The following is a 21,331-nucleotide window of genomic DNA, read 5'->3' on the forward strand; positions in this document are numbered from 1 at the left end:
TCAGCCAGGGTATCAAACTTGTAAAATTTCGCAAAGGTGTTTGATCCCGACCAAGTAGCTGCTCGGCAAAGCTGTAATGCCGAGACCCCTCAGGCAGCCGCCCAGGATGAGCCCACCTTTCTGGTAGAGTGGGCCTTTACTGATTTCGGTAACGGCAATCCCGCCATAGAATGAGCAATAGTGTGCTTAGAAGCAGGAGCCCCAATCTTGTTGGGAGCCCACAGGACAAACAGAGCCTCTGTTTTCTTAATCTGAGCCGTTCTGGCGACATAGATTTTCAACGCTCTGACCACATTGAGAGACTTTGATTCCGCCAAGGTGTCAGTAGCCACTGGCACCACAATAGGCTGGTTTACGTGAAACGATGAAACCACTTTTGGCAGAAATGGCTGACGAGTTCTCAACTCCGCTCTATCTGCATGGAAGATTAAATAGGGGCTTTTGTGAGACAAAGCCGCCAATTCAGACACCCGCCTTGCGGATGCCAAGGCCAACAGCATGACTACTTTCCAAGTAAGGAATTTCAACTCAACCTTACGTAAAGGTTCAAACCAATGAGATTGCAGGAACTGCAACACCACATTAAGATCCCATGGTGCCACTGGGAGCACAAAGGGAGGTTGGATGTGCAGCACGCCTTTCACGAAGGTCTGAACTTCTGGAAGGGAGGCCAATTCTCTCTGAAAGAAAATTTATAAGGCCGAAATGTGTACTTTAATGGAGCCTAACTTTAGGCCCGCATCCACACCTGCTTGCAAAAAATGGAGCAAACGCCACAGCTGAAATTCTTCCGTAGGATCCTTCTTGGATTCACACCAAGACACATATTTCCTCCAAATACGGTGGTAATGCTTCGCCGTTATTGCTTTTCTAGCCTGAAGTAGTGTGGGAATGACTTCACTGGGAATTCCCTTTCGGGCTAGGATCTGGCATTCAACCGCCATGTCGTCAAACGCAGCCGTGGTAAGTCTTGATACACGCACGGTCCTTGCTGTAACAGGTCCTCTCATAGAGGAAGAGGCCAGGGATCTTCTATGAGTAAGTCTTGAAGATCCGGATACCAGGCCCTCCTTGGCCAGTCCGGAACAATGATTATCGCCTGAACCCGTGTTCTTCTTATGATCTTTATCACCTTTGGAATGAGTGGAAGTGGAGGGAACACATAGACCAACTGAAACACCCACTGGGTCACCAGTGCATCCACTGCTACTGCTTGAGGGTCTCTCGACCTGGAACAATATCTCTGAAGCTTCTTGTTGAGACGAGATGCCATCATGTCTACTTGAGGAACTCCCCAAAGTCTTGTCACCTCTGCGAAGACTTCTTGGTGGAGGCCCCACTCTCCTGGATGGAGATCGTGTCTGCTGAGGAAGTCTGCTTCCCAGTTGTCCACTCCCGGAATGAAAATTGCCGACAGAGCTTTTGCATGTCTTTCTGCCCAGAGGAGGATCTTTGTAACCTCTGCCATTGCCGCTCTGCTTTTCGTTCCACCCTGACGGTGTATGTACATGACTGCTGTTACATTGTCCGACTGGATCTGCACTGGCTGATCTTGTAGAAGATGCACCGCTTGTAGAAGGCCGTTGAAAATGGCTCTCAATTCCAGAACGTTTATGTGAAGACAGGATTCCTGACTTGACCATTTTCCTTGGAAGCTTCTTACCTGTGTGACTGCTCCCCAGCCTCGGAGACTTGCATCCGTGGTTACTAGGACCCAGTCCAGAATCCCAAATGTGCGTCCCTCTAATAGGTGAAAACTGTTCTGCCACCACAGGAGTGAAATCCTGGCTTTGGAGGACAGGATTATCCTCTGGTGCATGTGTTGGTGGGATCCGGACCACTTGTAAAACAGATCCCACTGGAAAACTCTGACATGGAATCTGTCAAAGTGTATGGCCTCGTAGGCCGCTACCATCTTTCCCAACAACCGAATGCATTGGTGTATTGACACTCTTGTCGGTTTCAAAACTTGTTTGACCATTTTCTGGATCTCCAGAGCTTTTTCCACTGGAAGAAATACCCTCTGAACTTCTCTGTCCAGTATCATCCCCAGAAAAGACAATCTTATCGTTGGTTCCAACTGTGACTTTGGAAAATTCAAAATCCAACCGTGTTGTTGGAGCACTGACAGGGAGAGTGCAATGTTCTGCACCAACCGTTCCTTGGATCTCGCTTTTATCAGGAGATCATCCAGGTAAGGAATTATATGGACTCCTTGTTGTCGAAGGAGGACCATCATCTCTGCCATCACCTTGGTGAACAACCTCGTGCGGTGGAGAGTCCGAACAGCAACGTCTGGAACTGGTAATGGCAATCCTGTATCTCGAACCTCAGATAAGCCTGATGTGGAGGATAAATGGGAACATGTAAGTAGGCATCTTTCATGTCTACCGACACCATGACATCTCCTTCCTCCAGACTGGAAATCACTGCCCTCAGAGATTCCATCTTGAACTTGAACCTTTTCAGGTAGAGATTCAGAGATTTTAAGTTCAGAATTGGTCTGACCGAGCCGTCCGGCTTCGGAACTACGAAGAGGCTTGAATAAAAACCTCCTCCCTGCTGTGACAAGGGTACCAGGACAATGACTTGATCCTGACATAATTTTTTAATTGCAGCCCTTACTACTTCTCTGTCTGGAAGAGAAGCTGGCAAGGTCGATTTGAAAAATCGGCATGGGGGACGTCTTGAAACTCCAGCTGGTATCCCTGGGACACTATTTGCAAAACCCAAGGGTCCAGGCCAGATTGAGCCCAGATCTGACTGAAAAGTTTCAGACGTGCTCCCACCCAAGCGGACTCCTGCAAGGGAGCCCCAGCATCATGCTGAAGATTTGGCATAAGCAGGGGTGGACTTCTGCTCCTGCGATCAGGGAGATGCTGCAGACTTTTTTCCTCGTCCTCTCCCTCTACCTGCAAAAAAGGGGGAACCTTTGGCCTTTTTTGAACCTTGACAAAGACCCCAGCTTGGGGTGGAAACGCGTCGGTTACCTTCTGACAAGCCTGAGGACGGGCTTAAAGACCAGTATCCAGTAAGATCCATGTATGGTGGGATTATCCGGAAATCCCTATACCATCTCCCATTCACTTTTAGAACTGCCTAAAAACAGTTCTGAAAGATCTGGTAATTAGTTTGTCATTCCTTGCTGCTTGCAGTTATTTGCACAAATACCTGACCTTTGATATTTTTAAATAAATGTGTGTCATATATGTATGCTATTAAAACGGTATTTCACTATATGCACTTTATATTTATTTACATGATACTTCTAATACGAATGATGGAAGCCTGTGAATAAGCATCAGCAAGAATAAGAAGCGCTAGTTAAGTCTCAGTCTCCATATTTCTTATGTTGTGCACTTTGGCCTTTTTGTATTTGTTGGGCAGAAAGGACTGCATCTGAGAGTGATGTGTCTTTTTTTGTCGGTGCTGGAGCATAAGGCAAGAATGTCAACTTACCTTCAGTAGCCGCAGAGACCAACGCATCCAGCCCATCTCCAAACAAGGCCTCACCTTTATACGGGAGAGCCTCCATATTTCTTTTGGATCTCTGCGTCAGCATTCCACTGGCGAATCCACAACGCCCTCCGAGCCGAGACTGCCATGGTAGCGGCTTTTGAACCTAAAAGCCCAATATCCTTCATGGCCTCTAGCATGTATGCAGCAGCGTCTTTGATATGACCTAACTTTAGGAGTATCTCATCTCTATCTATCGTGTCAATTTCAGATGATAAGTTATCTGACCATTTTTCGATAACACTACTCACCCACGCGCAAGCAATGGTGGGCCTGAGCAGTGTTTCATTGGCCACATAAATAGATTTTAACATAGTCTCCAACTTGCGGTCTTCCGGCTCCTTTAGTGAAGCCGTCCCAGGTGCAGGGAGAATCACCTTTTTCGTTAACCGTGACAGGGCACTGTCTAAAACTGGAGGTGACTCCCACCTTTTCCTGTCCTCTGCTGCAACCTGAATCCTTTTGGGAATCTGAAATTTCTTTTCAGGGTCTGCCCAAACTCCCTCAAAGAGAGTATTTAGCTTGTGAGAAGGAGGGAAAGTTACAGTAATTTTCTTTTCTTTATAAAAATAAGCTTTCTCCTGGGGTACAGGAGGGGCTTCCGTACCTTCCAAAACCTCTCTTTTAGCAACAATCATGTATTGAATGCTTTTTGCCAATTTAGGATCGATTCCCCTGGAATCACTAGTGTCGACACAGGAATTAGAGTCCGTGTCGGTATCAGTTTGCACTATTTGTGCAAATGGGCTTTTATGTGACCCAGAGGTGACGCCTGTGGATGAAAAAGCAGAACCACTAAAAATCACATCTTCCACTGATTTTCTCCAGCTTTCTGCATGAGACTCAGACTTATCTAATCTCTTACTGATATGATTCACACTATCATGTAATTCTTTCACCCATTCAGGCTCATGGTGTGCCGGCAGTCCCACCACATTACAACTCTGTGTCTCTAAAATGGCTCCCTCAGGGGAAGAGCTCCCTGCCTCAGACATGTCACACACGTGCACAACCACACCACAGACACTCCGGGACTTATAGGGGACAGACCCACAGTAAAGTCTGTCAGAAGGACACAGATAGGATTTGCCAGTTCACAACCCAGCGCCAGTAATAAAATGTCTGTGTAACACAAAATGCCCACAGACCTGCAGCGCTTTTATACACAATATTATATATATATATAGCACCAAATTTCACTGTGCCCCCCCCTGTTTAGCACCCTGATACTTAGTTCAGCAGTGGAGGAGGACCAGCGTTCTTCTCTGCAGCCTGGAAGGAGAGAAAATGGCGCTGAGCAGTGTGCTGGCTGACTGAGGAAGAAGCCCCGCCCCCGTAATGGCGCGTTTCCCCTCAGATTTCTTGAACTAATATTTATACTGGCGGGGGTAGGACTGTGCCTCAGCATCTTATGCCCCTTATTTCTGCCAGTTTTAGTAGGTTTCATGCTGCCCAGGGTGCCCCCCTGCGCCCTGAACCCTGCAGTGCCTGTGTGTGTGATGGGTAGCATGGCACGCTCCACGGTACCTTTCAGCTGTCACGATGTCTGAAGATCCTTTTCTTCTTACACTCACCTGTCTTCTGACTTCTGGCTCTGTAAGGGGGGTGACGGCGGGCTGTGGGAGTGAGAACATAGCCGCAGCTAGCGTTCAGTACCCTTCAGGAGCTAATGGTGTCCTGTCAGCCAGAAGCAGAGCCATGAAACTATTCAGAAAGTTGGTTCCTACTTCTGCCCCCTAAGTCCCACGAAGCAGGGAGACTGTTGCCAGCAGTCCTCCCTGAAAATAAAAAAACCTAACAAAAGTCTTTCAGAGAAACTCAGTAGAGCTCCCCTGGAGTGCATCCAGTCTGCCTGGGCACATTTCCTAAACTGAGGTCTGGAGGAGGGGCATAGAGGGAGGAGCCAGCTTACACCCTTGAAAAGTCATAGAGTGCCCATGGCTCCTGCGGTACCATCTATACCCCATGGTACTGAAGTGGACACCAGCATCCTCTAGGACGTAAGAGAAATAAAATGTGCACCGGACATTTTTCGGGTTTTGTGTTTTGGTTTTGGATTCGGTTCCGCGGCCGTGTTTTGGATTCAGACGCGTTTTGGCAAAACCTCCCTGAAATTTTTTTGTCGGATTCGGGTGTGTTTGGGATTCGGGTTTTTTTTACAAAAAAACCCTCAAAAACAGCTTAAATCATAGAATTTGGGGGTAATTTTGATCCCATAGTATTATTAACCTCAATAACCATAATTTACACTCATTTTCAGTCTATTCTGAACACCTCATACCTCACAATATTATTTTTAGTCCTAAAATTTGCACCGAGGTCGTGGATTACTAAAATAAGCGACACAAGTGGCCGACACAAACACCTGGCCCATCTAGGAGTGGCACTGCAGTGTCAGACAGGATGGCAGATTAAAAAAATTGTCCCCAAACAGCACATGATGCAAAGAAAAAAAAAGAGGCACACCAAGGTCGCTGTGTGACTAAGCTAAGCGACCCAAGTGGCCGACACAAACACCTGGCCCATCTAGGAGTGGCACTGCAGTGTCAGGCAGGATGGCAGATTAAAAAAATTGTCCCCAAACAGCACATGATGCAAAGAAAAAAAGAGGCGCAATGAGGTAGCTGTGTGACTAAACTAAGCGACCCAAGTGGCCGACACAAACACCTGGCCCATCTAGGAGTGGCATTGCAGTGTCAGACAGGATGGCACTTCAAAAAAATAGTCCCCAAACAGCACATGATGCAAAGAAAAAAAGAGGCGCAATGAGGTAGCTGTGTGACTAAGCTAAGCGACACAAGTGGCCGACATAAACACCTGGCCCATCTAGGAGTGGCACTGCAGTGTCAGACAGGATGGCAGATTAAAAAAATTGTCCCCAAACAGCACATGATGCAAAGGAAAAAAGAGGCGCAATGAGGTAGCTGTGTGAATAAGCTAAGCGACCCAAGTGGCCGACAAAAACACCTGGCCCATCTAGGAGTGGCACTGCAGTGTCAGGCAGGATGGCACTTCAAAAAAATTGTCCCCAAACAGCACATGATGCAAAGAAAAAAAGAGGCGCACCAAGGTCGCTGTGTGACTAAGCTAAGCAACCCAAGTTGCCGACACAAACACCTGGCCCATCTAGGAGTGGCACTGCAGTGTCAGGCAGGATGGCACTTCAAAAAAATTGTCCCCAAACAGCACATGATGCAAAGAAAAATGAAAGAAAAAAAGAGGTGCAAGATAGAATTGTCCTTGGGCCCTCCCACCCAACCTTATGTTGAATAAACAGGACATGCACACTTTAACGAACCCATCATTTCAGCGACAGGGTCTGCCACACGACTGTGACTGAAATGACTTGTTGGTTTGGGCCCCCACCAAAAAAAGAAGCAATCAATCTCTCCTTGCACAAACTGGCTCTACAGAGGCAAGATGTCCACCTCATCATCATCCTCCGATTCCTCACCCCTTTCACTGTGTACATCCCCCTCCTCACAGATTATTAATTCGCCCCCACTGGAATCCACCATGTCAGGTCCCTGTGTACTTTCTGGAGGCAATTGCTGCTGGTGAATGTCTCCACGGAGGAATTGATTATAATTAATTTTGATGAACATCATCTTCTCCCCATTTTCTGGAATTAACCTCGTACGCCGATTGCTGACAAGGTGAGCGGCTGCACTAAACACTCTTTCGGAGTACACACTGGAGGGAGGGCAACTTAGGTAAAATAAAGCCAGTTTGTGCAAGGGCCTCCAAATTGCCTCTTTTTCCTGCCAGTATACGTACGGACTGTCTGACGTGCCTACTTGGATGCGGTCACTCACATAATCCTCCACCATTCTTTCAATGGTGAGAGAATCATATGCAGTGACAGTAGACGACATGTCAGTAATCGTTGGCAGGTCCTTCAGTCTGGACCAGATGTCAGCACTCGCTCCAGACTGCCCTGCATCACCGCCAGCGGGTGGGCTCGGAATTCTTAGCCTTTTCCTCGCACCCCCAGTTGCGGGACAATGTGAAGGAGGAGATGTTGACGGGTCACGTTCCACTTGACTTGACAATTTTCTCACCAGCAGGTCTTTGAACCTCTGCAGACTTGTGTCTGCCGGAAAGAGAGATACAACGTAGGTTTTAAATCTAGGATCGAGCACGGTGGCCAAAATGTAGTGCTCTGATTTCAACAGATTGACCACCCGTGAATCCTTGTTAAGCAAATTAAGGGCTCCATCCACAAGTCCCACATACCTAGCGGAATCGCTCTGTTTTAGCTCCTCCTTCAATGTCTCCAGCTTCTTCTGCAAAAGCCTGATGAGGGGAATGACCTGACTTAGGCTGGCAGTGTCTGAACTGACTTCACGTGTGGCAAGTTCAAAGGGTTGCAGAACCTTGCACAACGTTGAAATCATTCTCCACTGCGCTTGAGTCAGGTGCATACCCCCTCCTTTGCCTATATCGTGGGCAGATGTATAGGCTTGAATGGCCTTTTGCTGCTCCTCCATCCTCTGAAGCATATAGAGGGTTGAATTCCACCTCGTTACCACCTCTTGCTTCAGATGATGGCAGGGCAGGTTCAGGAATGTTTGGTGGTGCTCCAGTCTTCGGCACGCGGTGGCTGAATGCCGAAAGTGGCCCGCAATTCTTTGGGCCACCGACAGCATCTCTTGCACGCCCCTGTCGTTTTTAAATAATTCTGCACCACCAAATTCAATGTATGTGCAAAACATGGGACGTGCTGGAATTTGCCCAGATGTAATGCACGCACAATATTGGTGGCGTTGTCCGATGTCACAAATCCCCAGGAGAGTCCAATTGGGGTAAGCCATTCTGCGATGATGTTCCTCAGTTTCCGTAAGAGGTTGTCAGCTGTGTGCCTCTTCTAGAAAGCGGTGATACAAAGCGTAGCCTGCCTAGGAACGAGTTGGCGTTTGCGAGATGCTGCTACTGGTGCCGCCGCTGCTGTTCTTGCTGCGGGAGGCAATACATCTACCCAGTGGGCTGTCACAGTCATATAGTCCTGAGTCTGCCCTGCTCCACTTGTCCACTTGTCCGTGGTTAAGTGGACATTGGGTACAACTGCATTTTTTAGGACACTGGTGACTCTTTTTCTGAGGTCTGTGTACATTTTCGGTATCGCCTGCCTAGAGAAATGGAACCTAGATGGTATTTGGTACCGGGGACACAGTACCTCAATCAAGTCTCTTGTTGCCTCTGAATTAACGGTGGATACCGGAACCACGTTTCTCACCGCCCAGGCTGCCAAGGCCTGAGTTATCCGCTTTGCAGCAGGATGACTGCTGTGATATTTCATCTTCCTCGCAAAGGACTGTTGGACAGTCAATTGCTTACTGGAAGTAGTACAAGTGGTCTTCCGACTTCCCCTCTGGGATGATGATCGACTCCCAGCAGCAACAACAGCAGCGCCAGCAGCAGTAGGCGTTACACTCAAGGATGCATCGGAGGAATCCCAGGCAGGAGAGGACTCGTCAGACTTGCCAGTGACATGGCCTGCAGGACTATTGGCTTTCCTGTGTAAGGAGGAAATTGACACTGAGGGAGTTTGTGGTGTGGTTTGCAGGAGCTTGGTTACAAGAGGAAGGGATTTAGTTGTCAGTGGACTCCTTCCGCTGTCCCCCAAAGTTTTTGAACTTGCCACTGACTTCTGATGAATGCGGTCCAGGTGACGTATAAGGGAGGATGTTCCTAGGTGGTTAACGTCCTTACCCCTACTTATTACAGCTTGACAAAGGCAACACACGGCTTGACACCTGTTGTCCGCATTTGTGTTAAAATAATTCCACACCGAAGAGCTGATTTTTTTTGTATTTTGACCAGGCATGTCAATGGCCATATTCGTCCCACGGACAACAGGTGTCTCCCCGGGTGCCTGACTTAAACAAACCACCTCACCATCAGAATCCTCCTTGTCAATTTCCTCCCCAGCGCCAGCAACACCCATATCCTCATCCTGGTGTACTTCAACAGTGACATCTTCAATTTGACTATCAGGAACTGGACTGCGGGTGCTCCTTCCAGCACTTGCAGGGGGCGTGCAAATGGTGGAAGGCGCAAGCTCTTCCCGTCCAGTGTTGGGAAGGTCAGGCATCGCAACCGACACAATTGGACTCTCCTTGGGGATTTGTGATTTAGAAGAACGCACAGTTCTTTGCTGTGCTTTTGCCAGCTTAAGTCTTTCCATTTTTCTAGCGAGAGGATGAGTGCTTCCATCCTCATGTGAATCTGAACCACTAGCCATGAACATAGGCCAGGGCCTCAGCCGTTCCTTGCCACTCCATGTCGTAAATGGCATATTGGCTAGTTTACGCTTCTCCTCAGACGCTTTCAATTTTGATTTTTGGGTCATTTTACTGAACTTTTGTTTTTTGGATTTTACATGCTCTCTACTATGAAATTGGGCATCGGCCTTGGCAGACAACGTTGATGGCATTTCATCGTCTCGGCCATGACTAGTGGCAGCAGCTTCAGCAAGAGGTGGAAGTGGATCTTGATCTTTCCCTATTTTAACCTCCACATTTTTGTTCTCCATTTTTTAATGTGTGGAATTATATGCCAGTATCAATAGCAATGGCCTACTACTATATATACTGCGCACAACTGAAATGCACCACAGGTATGGATGGATAGTATACTTGACGACACAGAGGTAGGTAGAGCAGTGACCTACTGTACCGTACTGCTATATATTATATACTGGTGGTCAGCAAACTGTGCAAAAATGAAATTCACCACAGGTATGGATGGATAGTATACTTGACGACACAGAGGTAGGTACAGCAGTGGCCTACTGTACCGTACTGCTATATATTATATACTGGTGGTCAGCAAACTGTGCAAAACTGAAATGCACCACAGGTATGGATGGATAGTATACTTCACGACACAGAGGTAGGTACAGCAGTGTCCTACTGTACCGTACTGCTATATATTATATACTGGTGGTCAGCAAACTGTGCAAAACTGAAATGCACCACAGGTATGGATGGATAGTATACTTGACGACACAGAGGTAGGTACAGCAGTCTCCTACTGTACCGTACTGCTATATATTATATACTGGTGGTCAGCAAACTGTGCAAAAATGAAATGCACCACAGGTATGGATGGATAGTATACTTGACGACACAGAGGTAGGTACAGCAGTGGCCTACTGTACCGTACTGCTTTATATTATATACTGGTGGTCAGCAAACTGTGCAAAAATGAAATGCACCACAGGTATGGATGGATAGTATACTTGACGACACAGAGGTAGGTACAGCAGTGGCCTACTGTACCGTACTGCTATATATTATATACTGGTGGTCAGCAAACTGTGCAAAACTGAAATGCACCACAGGTATGGATGGATAGTATACTTGACGACACAGAGGTAGGTACAGCAGTGACCTACTGTACCGTACTGCTATATATTATATACTGGTGGTCAGCAAACTGTGCAAAACTGAAATGCACCACAGATATGGATGGATAGTATACTTGACGACACAGAGGTAGGTAGAGCAGTGGACTTCTGTACCGTACTCCTATATATTATATACTGGTGGTCAGCAAAATTATGCACTGTACTCCTACTATATACTGTCTACAATGCAGCACAGATATTGAGTGTTTTTCAGGCAGACAACGTATACTGGTGGTCACTGGTCAGCAAAACTCTGCACTGTACTCCTCCTATATATTATTATACTGGTGGTCCCCAGTCCCCACAATAAAGCAGCACACTGAGCACAGATATGGAGTGTTTTTCAGGCAGAGAACATATAGTGGTGGTCACTGTCAGCAAAACTCTGCACTGTACTCCTGCTATATAATACAGCTGCTCCCCAGTCCCCACAATTAAGCAGTGTGAGCACAGATATATGCAGCACACTGAGCACAGTTAAGGAGCATTTTTTTCAGGCAGAGAACGGATAACTGGTGGTCACTCTGCACTGTACTCCTCCTATATTATACAGCTGCTCCCCAGTCCCCACAATTAAGCAATAAAGCACAATCAAGTTCAACAATAAACGGAGAGGACGCCAGCCACGTCCTCTCCCTAACATTTCCAATGCACGAGTGAAAATGGCGGCGACGCACGGCTGCTTATATAGAATCCGAATCTCGCGAGAATCCGACAGCGGGATGATGACGTTCGGGCGCGCTCGGGTTAACCGAGCCATACGGGAGAATTCGAGTATGCCTCGGACCCGTGTAAAATGGGTGAAGTTCGGGTGGGTTCGGTTTCCGAGGTTCCGAACCCACTCATCACTAAAAATAACACATTGACCACCACAGTGGAACACAAATCCAGAAAACGTGGCAGCTGGCCGCTAGCATAAATCAACCCAGAGGCGGGGAGAACCATTGGCTGTAGTAAGTCACTGAGGTGAGCATGGGAACTGTGTAATGCTTGTGTTGTCCAAATCTCCCCCTGGGTCCATTGGATGATTGATCTCCTGTGACCTGGCATAGTAGGAACTGATACCTTTAGCATGAGCTCCACCATCGCTACTACCTTGCATACTGCAGATTGTACCCTGATTGGAAAAGAACCTGTTGCCCTAGTGCTGCAAAGCACCAAGCTATTACACAGTATCATCAATTCTACCCATCCCTCACTGCAATTCATATTAACTCATTACAATTGTAGTTGATGTAACAATAAGAGATTGCTGTCTCATTCTATTGTAAGCATTACTTCCATAGACCTACAGATATGTCCTCATACATCTTTGCCTGCGATGTGTTTGCACCGCAGGCAAAGAATACCGGCATAGCGTGTCATTTTCAGGAGCCGCGCGGTATTATGTATACATTCGCAATGCAGTCGCAGGTATTGGGAAGAGGACATTCCCGCTGCCATAGACAGTGTAGGGAACACAGTGGGAATATATTTGCTTGGACAGCAGGTGGATAAGATCCTGCTGTCCATTGTTATAAGTGTTTTCTGCAGCGTTTACGGGTGTGCGCGTAAGCATGTAACCGCGATTAATAAAATAATAATTAAAAATGTAAATAATGAAAAAAATAATGTATGCATCTTAAAATTGCTCTTAATTTGCAGGACAACTGAAGCTTCATAGATATTAATAATGTATCCTGTGAGAACAGGATGGAGCTCAGGTTCTCACTATAACATGATAAATCACAAGCTTGTGTACCATTATTGGTGTCATACCAGCTGCCTGTGACTTGTTGTAAGCCATGTTTATCTCAAATAGCCAGTGGCTGAATAACTCTCATCTCTACAATACAAAAAGCTGAAATGATTTATAATTAACACTCCTGGAGAAAGGCTTGAGCTAGCATTAATAAGGACAGAAGGAGAGTAAGTATGGCTCATATTCTTACTGATCTTGGCATCTATACCGATTTATTGCATATAAAATAGTTTATTCTTCTACAATTATTATATTTTGTACTGTTATTTGCACATGTTTATTAGAATGAACCACATGTACTGTAGTTATGAAGATTCTACTTTTTTGTTTAACGTCAAACACATCTATATGCTGTGCAGAGTGAAGTAGAGAGATTGCTATAATGCAGCAATAATGCAGATTTTACAGATCTCTTCACAAAGAAATTATGCTGCCAATATAAGATTCTAAATTATAACATTATTCTGAATAAATATCCTGATAATAATGAAAGGGTTGGGTATACGTGACCGCCGCTGGGGATGCCGGTGGCAGAATGCCAGCGGGGGTGAACACAACAAGCTACTTGCGGGCTCGCTGCGCTCGGCACAGGTTCAATTCCTACTCTATGGGTGTCGAGGAAATAGTCCCTGCTAGTTGGCATACCAACTGTTGGGACTTAGAGGGGGTGGAATCAGAGGCAGAACTCTGGGAGGCAACGGAGTCATCTGCCGCCGGGCTCCTGCTCTGAAGGGGGGCACCTCTCCTCCTATTCTGTGACACCATTGAATTAAGTTAATTGATAGCTGTCGCTGTCTTTTTAGTGGCCGGCTTCCTCACTGGTCCCCCCACCTTACAAGTCACACCCTCTTTATTATACTGAATATACACATTTTACAAGTATCACACCCAGGATTAGAAACCACAACCTACTACACTGGAAGCAGACACCTTACTGATCAAGCTGTTTGCTCCTGTATAGGAAATTTGAGAATTTTAACTATATGAAGATACTTCTCTGACAATTACACGTAACTTCATATAGTAAGAATTCTCATGCTTCCTCTACAGGAGCAAATAACTCCATCAGTAAAGTGTCTGCTGTTAGTGAAACAGGTCATGGGTTCTAATCCTGGGTATGACTGCTAAGAATTGTGTGATGAAAAATAAAAGTAAATTAAATGTATAAATACAGTATATACATTTTTTTCAGAACACTACACACAAACACACACACACACACACACACGCATGCATGCACGCACGCACGCATGCACGCATACATTTATTTATCTTAATATAGGAAATAGGGGGGGCACCAATATTTATCTTGCCTCCGGGCAACTGGGACGAACTTACGCCACTGGGTGGAATGTAGCCATCTGTAATGTGACTGGCAGTCTCCTGACCGCCGGCCACATAACTACATCCCTAATGAAATCATGCTAAAGGTCACATGGTCAGACTGAGCAGCAGGGGCATTTTAACCACTTCCCTGGTATGGTCGCATCAGATGCGACCATGACAGCAAGTGCTTTATCTGACCTGGTCGCACAGGATGCAACCAGTCAGATAGAGAGTGTTAAAAGCAGCAGGGAAGATAAACTTCCCTTCGCTGCTACTGTCAAAGGGCTGTGCCTCCCTGCACCCTCCCCCTGTGTCTGCCGTGCTGCCGATCACTGCTGATCGGTCAGCAGGGCAGGATCCCCCCCCCCCCCCCTCCAGTGGCTTAAGACAATGGTAGCCGCTGGGGAATGTAAATGAACCCTCACAAGCCACCCCCAGACCCCCCCTGTATACCTGCAGGCTGTCCCGGCTTTCAAAATGAAAGCCGCAATGGTCGCGATGTTCCGATGGTCGCAATGTTCCCGATCAATGATTTCGATGTTTGAAGAAGAAAAAAAATTAACTAAAATCATTTGGGATAGGGATAAATTCATGTTTTTCACCTAATTCACTCATAAAGAAAAACTACAATTTCGGAGTGGTTTTCGGTGAAATAAATCGTCAGTTAAGTGGTTAAGAGAGAAGGGGACCCGTGTGCATCCTCCGTCGCTGGCCCCCTCCTCTCCTGCAGCCGTAGACTCTGGCACAATGCCAGAGTCTAATGCACATGCGCAGGTCTCCGGGAACATGGCGCCCATGCCTTGTTCTCGGGGACACCTCCAGTGCGCATACGCAAATCACTCGGATATGGCCGTGGCCATTGGTGGGAATATCCGAGATGGGTCTCGGATCGACTTGTATCAGCTAAGTTCGGGTGTGAAAATCTCTAGTAAGTACAGGAAGTTTCATTATTGGGACACATTTGTTTCCCCAGTGTAATTTAAAGCTTTTTTTCTAGAAATAAAATCTGATGTTTAGTCTTCTACTGGGATATTCATTTCACACACACTGGGGCAGATGTATTAAGCCTATAGAAGGCATAAAGAAGTGATAAAGCGGTGATATGTGCAAGGTGATAACGCACCAGCCAATGAGCTCATAACTCGCAATTTACATATTGGAGCTGATTGGCTGGTGTGTTGTCACCTTATACATACAGTATTACTGCTTCATCATTCCTTTATGCCTTCTCCAGGCTTAATACATCTGCCCCACTGTGAGAAGAGTTCAGATGGAGATGGTGTGCTACACTGTGAGGCACTGTTTTAAAAAAAATATAACATAATTTTAGAGTACCATTATTACTATGGGGGTAATTCAGACCTGATCGCTGCTGTGTGTTTTTGCACAATGTGCGATCAGGTCCAAACTGCACATGCGTATGCAGCGCAATGCGCAGGCACGTTGCACGGGTACAAAGCAGACTGCCGCTCAACAAAGGATTTGTGTGATGGATCCTTTGCACAGACGATCACAAGGAGATTGACAGGAAGAAGGCGCTTGTTTTGTGTCAACTGACCGTTTTCAGGGAGTGTCTGGAAAAATGCAGGCGTGTCCATGCATTTGCAGCACTGGCGTTTCTATAATGGGTGCAGTGTGTGCAGTGCACACGGTCCCCTGAGTTCAGAGGGGGCCCCCACCGCACACACTGCACCCATTTTTAAAATACTAACCCCTCCTAAGTCCAGCGCCAGCATCCGCAGCGCTGTTAGAACACTGTGAAAATGGCTCAGCGGCTATTTTCACGGAGTTCTGCGCATGTGCAGTAGGGAAATCTCAGGGAAAATGGCCCCCGTTCCATTTTCCCGGAGATCTGCTCATGCGCAGTAGAGTCTGAGCCCTCTAGTGCTCAGTCTCTACAGTGCTCCGGGCAGAGAGGAGGGGGCCCGAACAGAGGAGGCTGAACACGGACCTCCTGCTCTCTTAAAGCGCCCCTGATTTGCAGGGAGGGTTCCTGACGTCAATTCCGGTTATAGACAGGCTGATATGATCGCAGTGGCTGAGTCGGTCCTGCACAAAATCTGTTTGTACAGCTCTGCTACACATGCGTTCGCACACTTGCACAGCTAAAATACACTCCCCCTGTAGGCGGCGACTATCTGATTACAGCAGTGCAAAAATTGCTTGCTAGCGATCAGGTCTGAATTAGGCCCTATGAGCACTGTGTTGTTTGTGTGTTCTGGCACTGTGCTTTTAAAAAATAGAACATCAATATATGGTGCCATTATTACTAGGAGCACTGTTTGTATAGTAAGGTACTTTGGGGGTCATTCCGAGTTGATTGCTCGCTGGCAGTTTTTAGCAACCGTGCAAACGCTATGCCGCCGCCCACTGGGAGTGTATTTTAGCTTAGCAGAAGTGCGAACAAAAGGATCGCAGAGCGGCTACAAAGTTTTTTCCCCTGACTGCATGCCCCTGCTGTCGTCGGCCATGACCTTGTGTGCAATGGTGTAGGAGGCTAAACATGTGTCTTTATATATTATTGCTGCAGTTCACCAAACAAGCTCCGCTTGGCACTTCATATCCACTGAGACTCTGCTAGAAACACAATGTGACTAGGATACAACAGGAGACTGTGCTGAGTAATTCAACATGCAATCCTTGTATGTCAGCCCACTTTTGCCATCCATCTCCCGCTGTGTGGCGTATTGAGGCTAGATACAGTATATGAGGACAAATCTGTACTTCTTTAAAATATTGCAAAGCTGATATTATTAAAAATTAACTACAATTCCATGAGGAAGACTTTTCAAACCAATTACGTCAATATACTTCTGTAATGGTAGATTCTAGTGATGCACAATACACTTGCAAAGTAGATCAATATCAATAGCGCGAACAAAGTTCAAATGCAGCCTCTGTGACAGAGAGGAGGCTCAACAAATCTCCTAAAATAAACAGCACACACAATAAAAAAGTCCCAGAAGTGGTGCAAAAAAAACAGTTTTTCCAACTAGGGGGTATATTTACTAAGCTCCTGATTTTGACCGATTTGGTGTTTTTTCTTCAAAGTGTCATCTCGGGAATTTACTAAACACAAATCTCGGCAGTGATGAGGGCATTCGTATTTTTTTTGAAGTCAAAGAAAAAAATTACGAATGAATACACCATCGGTCAAATATGCCTGTTATTTGATAGAACTCGGTAATTTACTAAAATTTGTATTATTTCACAAACACTGCCGGCAATAGCCAAACACTGCCGTGAAAAAATACAAATCGTAAAAAAAGCAGATTTAAAACAGACCTGCTTTTTTTTACTGTGTTCTGATAGTCATGCACGGATCCATGATATCCGTGCATGGTTATCAGTGGGAATGGGTGGGAAATGATGTAAAATTTGAAAAAAAAATGCTTGGGGTCTCCCCTCCTAAGCAAAAACAGCCTCGGGCTCTTTGAGCCGGTCCTGGTTGACAAAATATGGGGGGGGAAATGACAGCGGTTCCCCCATATTTCATCAACCAGCACCGGGCTCTGCGCCTGGTCCTGGTTCAAAAAATACGGGGGACAAAAAGCGTAGGGGTCCCCCGTATTTTTTAAACTAGCACCGTCTCCACTTGCCAGGTACATAATGCCACATCCGGGGGACACTTTTATTGTTGTCCCAGCGGCCCTGGCATTACATACCCAACTAGTCACCCCTGGCCGGGGTACCCGGGAGGAGTGGGAACCCCTTAAATCAAGGGGTCCCCACCCTCCAGCCACCCAAGGGCCAGGGGTGAAGCCCGAGGCTGTCCCCCCCCCATCCAAGGGCGGCGGATGGGGGGCTGATAGCCATTTGAAAAAAATGTGAATATTGTTTTTAGTAGCAGTACTACAAGTCCCAGCAAGCCTCCCCCGCAAGCTGGTACTTGGAGAACCACAAGTACCAGCATGCGGTGGAAAAATGGGCCCGCTGGTACCTGTAGTACTACTACTAAAAAAATACCCCCCAAAAAACAGGACACACACACCGTGACAGTATAAGTTTATTACATACATGCACACCTCCAAACATACATACTTACCTATGTTCCCACGAGGCTCGGTCCTCTTCTCCATGTAGAATCCTCAGGGTACCTGTGAATAAATTTATACTCACATAATCCAGTGTTGCTCGTTTTCTTTGTATAATCCACGTACTTGGCAAAACAAAAAAACGGAAACCTGACCACGCACTGAAAGGGGTCCCATGTTTACACATGGGACCCCTTTCCCCGACTGCCAGGACCCCCCCTGACTCCTGTCAAAGAGGGTCCCTTCAGCCAATCAGGGAGCGCCACGTCGTGGCACTCTCCTGATTGGCTGTGTGCTCCTGTAGTGTCTGTGACGCAGCCCACGGCAGAGATACAATGTAGCGCCTATGCGCTCCATTGTATCCAATGGTTGGAACTTTGCGGTCAGCGGTGAGGTTACTTTCGGTCAACCGCTGACCGCAAAGTTCCCACCATTGGATGCAATGGGGCGCATAGGCGCAACATTGTATCTCTGCTGTGTGCTGCCTCACAGACACTACAGGAGCACACAGCCAATCAGGAGATTGCCACGACGTGGCGCTCCCTGATTGGCTGAAGGGACCCTCTTTGACAGGAGTCAGGGGGGGTCCTGGCAGTCGGGGAAAGGGGTCCCATGTGTAAACATGGGACCCCTTTCAGTGCGTGGTCGGGTTTCCGTTTTTTTGTTTTGCCAAGTACGTGGATTATACAAAGAAAACAAGATACCCTGGATTATGTGAGTATAATTTTTTCACAGGTACCCTAAGGATTCTACATGGAGAAGAGGACCGAGCCTCGTGGAAACATAGGTAAGTATGTATGTGTTGAGGTGTGCATGTATGTAATAAACTTATACTGTCACGGTGTGTGTGTCCTGTTTTTTTGGGGGTATTTTTTTTAGCAGTAGTACTACAGGTACCAGCGGGCCCGGTTTTCCACTGCATGCTGGTACTTGTGGTTCTCCAAGTATCAGCTTGCGGGGGAGGCTTGCTGGGCCGAAAATGTACACAGACCTCAGAAAAAGACTCACCAGTGTCCTAAAAAATGCAGTTGTACCCAATGTCCACTTAACCACGGACATGTGGACAAGTGGAGCAGGGCAGGCTCAGGACTATATGACTGTGACAGCCCACTGGGTAGATGTATGGATTCCCGCCGCAAGAGCAGCAGCGGCGGCACCAGTAGCAGCATCTCGCAAACGCCAACTCTTTCCTAGGCAGGCTACGCTTTGTATCACCGCTTTCCAGAATACGCACACAGCTGAAAAGGAAGGAAGATCATTGCGGAATGGCTTACCCCAATTGGACTCTCCTGTGGATTTGTGACATCGGACAACGCCAGCAATATTGTGTGTGCATTAAATCTGGGCAAATTCCAGCACGTCCCATGTTTTGCACATACCTTGAATTTGGTGGTGCAGAATTATTTAAAAAACGAGAGGGGCGTGCAAGAGATGCTGTCGGTGGCCAGAAGAATTGCGGGACACTTTCGGCGTACAGGCACCACGTACAGAAGACTGGAGCACCACCAAAAACGCCTGAACCTGCCCTGCCATCATCTGAAGCAAGAAGTGGTAACGAGGTGGAATTCAACCCTCTATATGCTTCAGAGGTTGGAGGAGCAGCAAAAGGCCATTCAAGCCTATACAACTGAGCACGATATAGGAGGTGGAATGCACCTGTCTAAAGCGCAGTGGAGAATGATTTCAACGTTGTGCAAGGTTCTGCAACCTTTTGAACTTGCCACACGTGAAGTCAGTTCCTACACTGCCAGCCTGAGTCAGGTCATTCCCCTCATCAGGCTTTTGCAGAAGAAGCTGGAGACATTGAAGGAGGAGCTAACACAGAGCGATTCCGCTAGGCATGTGGGACTTGTGGATGGAGCCCTTAATTCGCTTAACAAGGATTCACGGGTGGTCAATCTGTTGAAATCAGAGCACTACATTTTGGCCACCGTGCTCGATCCTAGATTTAAAACCTACCTTGGATCTCTCTTTCCGGCAGACACAAGTCTGCTGGGGTTCAAAGAACTGCTGGTGACAAAATTGTCAAGTCAAGCGGAACGCGACCTGTCAACATCTCCTCCTTCACATTCTCCCGCAACTGGGGGTGCGAGGAAAAGGCTCAGAATTCCGAGCCCACCCGCTGGCGGTGATGCAGGGCAGTCTGGAGCGACTGCTGATGCTGACATCTGGTCCGGACTGAAGGACCTGACAACGATTACGGACATGTCGTCTACTGTCACTGCATATGATTCTCTCCCCATTGAAAGAATGGTGGAGGATTATATGAGTGACCGCATCCAAGTAGGCACGTCAGACAGTACGTACTTATACTGGCAGGAAAAAGAGGCAATTTGGAGGCCCTTGCACAAACTGGCTTTATTCTACCTAAGTTGCCCTCCCACAAGTGTGTACTCCGAAAGAATGTTTAGTGCCGCCGCTCACCTTGTCAGCAATCGGCGTACGAGGTTACATCCAGAAAATGTGGAGAAGATGATGTTCATTAAAATGAATTATAATCAATTCCTCCGTGGAGACATTCACCAGCAGCAATTGCCTCCACAAAGTACACAGGGAGCTGAGATGGTGGATTCCAGTGGGGACGAATTGATAATCTGTGAGGAGGGGGATGTACACGGTGATATATCGGAGGATGATGATGAGGTGGACATCTTGCCTCTGTAGAGCCAGTTTGTGCAAGGAGAGATTAATTGCTTCTTTTTTGGTGGGGGTCCAAACCAACCCGTCATTTCAGTCACAGTCGTGTGGCAGACCCTGTCACTGAAATGATGGGTTGGTTAAAGTGTGCATGTCCTGTTTATACAACATAAGGGTGGGTGGGAGGGCCCAAGGACAATTCCATCTTGCACCTCTTTTTTCTTTCATTTTTCTTTGCGTCATGTGCTGTTTGGGGAGTAGTTTTTGGAAGGGCCATCCTGCGTGACACTGCAGTGCCACTCCTAGATGGGCCAGGTGTTTGTGTCGGCCACTTGGGTCGCTTATCTTAGTCACACAGCTACCTCATTGCGCATCTTTTTTTTCTTCTTTGCGTCATGTGCTGTTTGGGGAGTAGTTTTTTGAAGGGCCATCCTGCGTGACACTGCAGTGCCACTCCTAGATGGGCCAGGTGTTTGTGTCGGCCACTAGGGTCGCTTAGCTTAGTCACACAGCTACCTCATTGCGCCTCTTTTTTTCTTTGCGTCATGTGCTGTTTGGGGGGTGTTTTTTGGAAGGGCCATCCTGCGTGACACTGCAGTGCCACTCCTAGATGGGCCAGGTGTTTGTGTCGGCCACTAGGGTCGCTTAGCTTAGTCACACAGCTAC

The 21,331-nt window shown here is 47.1% G+C and overlaps 1 long non-coding RNA gene across 1 annotated transcript in view; it reads left to right on the forward strand.

Annotated features, from left to right (window-relative positions):
• Nucleotides 1-12,776: 12,776 nt before the first annotated feature.
• LOC135051187 (uncharacterized) overlaps nucleotides 12,777-21,331 on the forward strand; it is an 87,140-nt gene continuing 78,585 nt past the window's right edge. The window contains exon 1 of the long non-coding RNA XR_010242104.1: nucleotides 12,777-12,835. This is a non-coding gene — a long non-coding RNA (uncharacterized LOC135051187). The remainder of the gene's footprint in view (nucleotides 12,836-21,331) is intronic.

This window comes from Pseudophryne corroboree, chromosome 2 (genome assembly GCF_028390025.1).
Source record: "Pseudophryne corroboree isolate aPseCor3 chromosome 2, aPseCor3.hap2, whole genome shotgun sequence".
NCBI lineage: Eukaryota > Metazoa > Chordata > Amphibia > Anura > Myobatrachidae > Pseudophryne > Pseudophryne corroboree.